Source organism: Hoplias malabaricus, chromosome 15 (genome assembly GCF_029633855.1).
Source record: "Hoplias malabaricus isolate fHopMal1 chromosome 15, fHopMal1.hap1, whole genome shotgun sequence".
Classification (NCBI taxonomy): domain Eukaryota; kingdom Metazoa; phylum Chordata; class Actinopteri; order Characiformes; family Erythrinidae; genus Hoplias; species Hoplias malabaricus.
In genome coordinates, this window is record NC_089814.1 from 5,462,262 (window position 1) to 5,468,060 (window position 5,799).

The following is a 5,799-nucleotide window of genomic DNA, read 5'->3' on the forward strand; positions in this document are numbered from 1 at the left end:
CAGGGAGAACACACCACACTCCTCACAGACAGTCACCCGGAGGAAACCCACGCAGACACAGGGAGAACACACCACACTCCTCACAGACAGTCACCCGGAGGAAACCCACGCAGACACAGGGAGAACACACCACACTCCTCACAGACAGTCACCCGGAGCGGGAATCAAACCCACAACCTCCAGGTCCCTGGAGCTGTGACTGTGACACTACCTGCTGCACCCAGCTTAGCTTCAGTGGATTTGTATTTTCTGTTGATAAGGATAATATTGCTCTGGAGTGGCTTTGTTCTGAGACTTCTTGGCAGCTCCATCTTCTTTCAGACCCACAGCACTGACAAGAGTTCTGAAAAAGAAGTAAATGTGGTGTGGTCACTGACTTGTACAAGGTACACGGATTGGGCCCTTAAACCTGAACAGTCCTGGAGCCCTACACAAAACTACAGGGATTTCCGTAATTTAACACAGACACAGTTCACTCCAATGAGGTGTGAATCAAAGAAAAGCTTAAATTGTGTCTTAAGCTACTCATTCAAGAACACTGCACTGTTCACCTCTTTAACAAAGTCCTTTATACTTCACACCTGAGTCACATGTTCCAGTGAACACATAGCTCCCAGTGGAGGGCAGATAAAGGCAAAACTTCACCCTCATCCCCATGGTAACGGTTCACTGCTGAGCATGAATCACACACCAGTTCTGTATTTCCTTCTCTCCAACTCAGCAGGCACGAGTCTACAGCACATAACTCGGGCGAGGCTATGTTCACATGACTTATTTACTACAGCCAGTTCTAGACTAGGGCTACTCCATTAACAGTGTGTGGAGTTTCAGTACTCAGTCAGAAGTGTGGCTCACTGGATTTGGATACTTTTTACACATCACTGCGTTTTACAGGAGTGTGGTGTGTTCTCCCTGTGTCTGCGTGGGTTTCCTCCGGGTGACTGTCTGTGAGGAGTGTGGTGTGTTCTCCCTGTGTCTGCATGGGTTTCCTCCGGGTGACTGTCTGTGAGGAGTGTGGTGTGTTCTCCCTGTGTCTGCATGGGTTTCCTCCGGGTGACTGTCTGTGAGGAGTGTGGTGTGTTCTCCCTGTATCTGCGTGGGTTTCCTCCGGGTGACTGTCTGTGAGGAGTGTGGTGTGTTCTCCCTGTGTCTGCATGGGTTTCCTCCGGGTGACTGTCTGTGAGGAGTGTGGTGTGTTCTCCCTGTATCTGCGTGGGTTTCCTCCAGGTGACTGTCTGTGGGGAGTGTGGTGTGTTCTCTCTGTGTCTGTGTGGGTTTCCTCTGGATGACTGTCTGTGAGGAGTGTGGTGTGTTCTCCCTGTGTCTGCGTGGGTTTCCTCCGGGTGACTGTCTGTGAGGAGTGTGGTGTGTTCTCCCTGTGTCTGCGTGGGTTTCCTCCGGGTGACTGTCTGTGAGGAGTGTGGTGTGTTCTCCCTGTGTCTGCGTGGGTTTCCTCCAGGTGGACTGTCTGTGATGAGTGTGGTGTGTTCTACCTGTGTCTGTGTGGGTTTCCTCCGGGTGACTGTCTGTGAGGAGTGTGGTGTGTTCTCCCTGTGTCTGCGTGGGTTTCCTCCAGGTGACTGTCTGTGAGGAGTGTGGTGTGTTCTCCCTGTGTCTGTGTGGGTTTCCTCCAGGTGACTGTCTGTGATGAGTGTGGTGTGTTCTCCCTGTGTCTGTGTGGGTTTCCTCCGGGTGACTGTCTGTGAGGAGTGTGGTGTGTTCTCCCTGTGTCTGCGTGGGTTTCCTCCAGGTGGACTGTCTGTGATGAGTGTGGTGTGTTCTCCCTGTGTCTGTGTGGGTTTCCTCCGGGTGACTGTCTGTGAGGAGTGTGGTGTGTTCTCCCTGTGTCTGCGTGGGTTTCCTCCAGGTGACTGTCTGTGAGGAGTGTGGTGTGTTCTCCCTGTGTCTGTGTGGGTTTCCTCCAGGTGACTGTCTGTGATGAGTGTGGTGTGTTCTCCCTGTGTCTGTGTGGGTTTCCTCCGGGTGACTGTCTGTGAGGAGTGTGGTGTGTTCTCCCTGTGTCTGCGTGGGTTTCCTCCAGGTGACTGTCTGTGAGGAGTGTGGTGTGTTCTCCCTGTGTCTGTGTGGGTTTCCTCCGGGTGACTGTCTGTGAGGAGTGTGGTGTGTTCTCCCTGTGTCTGTGTGGGTTTCCTCCGGGTGCTCCGGTTTCCTCCCACGCTCCAAAAACACACATTGGTGGATTGGCGACTCAGAAGTGTTCCTAGGTGTGAGTGACTGTGTGAGTGTTGCCCTGTGAAGGACTAGCGCCCCCTCCAGGGTGTGTTCCCGCCTTGCGTCCAGTGATTCCGGGTAGACCCACCACGACCCTGAACCGGACAAGCGGTTACAAACAATGAACGAATGTATCACACACAGGTATTTTTAAGGATAATCATCCACTCCAGGGGCAGCTGATCAACAGAGGGCACTAGGGCACTTCCTGGTGAAAAATATATATTCTGACATTATTAAATGAACGTTTCTGTAAAAGTATTAAACACTTTTGAGATATGAGTAAACTACCAATGTAAAATAATATGTTTCATTTAAAATATATTGAGAAAATTAGTTGTTTCTCCTGCAATGTGTTCCATTTGCTGCTCTGTCTGCAGAGGGTGAAATTTCAGGCCCCGGGGGTCAATGCTGAAGTACACCCACTCAAAAAGCTCAAAAAGTTCAGTAAGTTCTCTCTCTTCAAAGTCTCTCTGAGAGGAGAGGTTTTGTAAAGAAACTGCATGTTAAAAACCTGGCAACACACACACAAACACACACACAGACTTCTGTCCATTCTTGAGAGCTTAGCTCAGTGCGTGTGGGTGTTATGTGATGTGTGAGCTGTCATGAAGCATGTTTACCAACAGACAAAGAAGGTGCTGTTGTTCTCAGCATCACTGGAAATGTTCAGACTTTATTTAAGATACAAGCAGGACCTGGTGTGGCAGGTAGTGCCGCTGTCACGCAGCTCCAGAATTGTGGGGTTGTGGATTCAGTCCCCACCTCTGATTACAATCTGAGAGGAGTATGGTGTGTTCTCACTGGGTTTTTTTCCCCTTTGTTGAGTCGGACAGGAAATGCTTTTGGGCTGAACTCTAGTCACTTCTGTTGCTTTTCCAAACTTTTCAGCTGTGTACTGGGCACACAAAGTGCTGAAGTCAGTGTCTTCACTGGACCAGGTTAACCTCATATTTCTAACATATTATAGTTTATCACCATTTCTTGTAGATGAAGCCAAAATGACACAATGCTGAGACGAATCATCAGCGGAAACCACCCTGTTTCATTCAAATCAGAACCTGCTGTAAACACAGAGACTAAAACACAAGTCATACATCATCCTGATCAACACTGGCAACCCATACACTGCTGCTGCTGTTTACTGTAACATTTGGAAGAGCTCATCTGTGCAAAAAAGAACATAACGAGGGATTTTTTGAATGCCCTCAAAACGTCAGAACCGAGGACTTTTTCCTTTAGAGTGGTTTCAAAACTTCACCAAGAACACTTTATTTAACGCCACTGCTGTTAATATCACTAGCTGTTGCTATAGCAGCTCTGGAGTTGCTCAAGGAAACTAAAGGAAAGAGAACACTTCATACTTTGGAAGTTCATGTTCTGCTTTAAATTATCCAGAAATCTGAATCTATGCTTAAATCTCACAGCTTTGGAAACCTGCTGATTTCACTAGAGACCATTTTTTTAGCCTCTTCACCCAATTCTTCAATAGCCAGGGCCCCCACAACACCACCACAGAGCAGGTATGACATGGCTTGCGGATCCGTCTCAGAGCTGCAGTGCCACTGACATGATGGTGGGGTGTTAGTTTATGTTTCTGTGTGGATCAGACACAGCAGTGCTGTTGGAGTTTTTAAGTTCCTCACTGTCACTGCAGGACTGAGAATATTCCACCATCTAGAAGTATCCAGCCAACAGCATTCAGTGTCCAATGCTGAAGGACTAGAGGAAGACCAACGCAAGCTGTGCAGAAACAGATGAGCTACCGTCTCTGACTTTACATCTACAAAGTGGACCAGCAAGGCAGGCCACGCTAAGCTCTTAAAGCTGCATTAGTTGGTCTCATTTTCTTCATAGTTTACACTTAATTTGTACTAGTTAGTAAATGAATTTAATTTGTCTAATGCACCGTTAATGAGCACCATTTACAATAACAGCAATATCCCTGAACTGAGAGTGCAGTGTGTGAACAGCAGATGGCGCCAGAAGCACTTCTAAGACATCAAAGACGTCAAAGACATCAAATCTGTGCTTGTTTTACTCTCATGACTCCTGATTAAATTCACTATCAATGTCACATCACACACAGGCGGTGCAGAGAGGATCGTGGATGTAGAACTTACAGTAACGTGCGTTTATAAGCTGCCTTTGCAGAGAAGCACTAAGTTAACGTAGCTTTAGCCGAGTCAATAAAAAACGAATCGATACTTCGAATCAGGGCACGCTGTAACCGACAGTTGACTCTAAAATCTAGGACTCGGTTCGAAAATAATTTCAGCAGGCAGAAAGTAGTGTTTCGTAGATCTTCCAGTGCATTACACTCAGTAAATAAATAGAAATTGTGCGCTAAAGTTAGCGGTTTAAGTGTGTTCCCTTTAAAGGATGTGTTCACTTACGAAATGAACTATTTGGTTTGGTTTTGGGAATACATGGCCCTCGTTTATAAATGTCCTTGAATTTCATGCTAAAATCTGTTCTTGTGTTCTTAGCAAGGCCTCAGTAATGTCACAGTGTCCTTAAGCCAGCATTTTAAAGCCTAAAATATATCTGTAACACAGACTGAGGTCAAACTAACGGATGGGAAGCTTGGGTTTATCAACGGCTTTGATTATAAGCCTCAAATTATCAACGTTCAATTCAGGATCAGCGTGGATATATGAGGCTGATGTAGGGTGACCAGATGTCCTCTTTTACCCGGACATGTCCTCGTTTTTAGACTTAAAAAATGTCCGGCTGGAATTTCACAAACGTCCGGCATTTTGTTTTCTAGAGCTTACATAGAACTTCGAGAAGTTTCGTTCACAAACTAGTCCCGCCCTCCCCTACTCCGATTGGTTCGCTTGAGTGAGAAGGGGGCCTAAAATCTTCTGATTGGATGGGCTGACTGTAGAGCTACCGTTATTGGTCGATAACCTTCTCTGTAAACATTTAATTGGTCAGTCTGCACGTCAGTAGTCGCCCCCCTCTCCTCAGGAATACCTCAGGCCCTTTAACTGCACACTATTGTGACGTGTTCAGAGGATGAATACATGTTACATAGCATAAATAGCACATCTCATTACTATTTATTCTATACTCATATTGGGACACGCCCTCTGTGTGAAAACAAGGTCTACAACACTCTTGCAAGCTCAACAAAGACCTGTTACACTTAACTCTTTAAGATACAACTAAGGACCAATCAGAACAGACAGTTTATTTTATATCAACACAGTTAAGAGAAAAGTACTAGCATATGACCCTGTAGATCCGCGGTCACCAAAATGTAGGCTTTGACTAGGAAGTCACGACTTAGGGCTCCGTTTAGGACACGGCTTTATTATTAATATGTGGATCGACTCCTGGAATCGACTCCGTAGATTCCAGGGCCATTGGATCGAACTTGAAATCGACTCCCAAATTTGAGGATCCGAACAGCTAGACGCATGCGCGGTGTAGTGCAGAGATTTGCCTCGCCCCATGCCTTGTCTGCAGAGTAAGTGAGCAGTGTGTGTGTGTGTAGAGGGGGAGTGGGAGTAGACAGGCCTGTTTTAACCACCGACTCACAGGGGTGTTACCCTTCCTCAG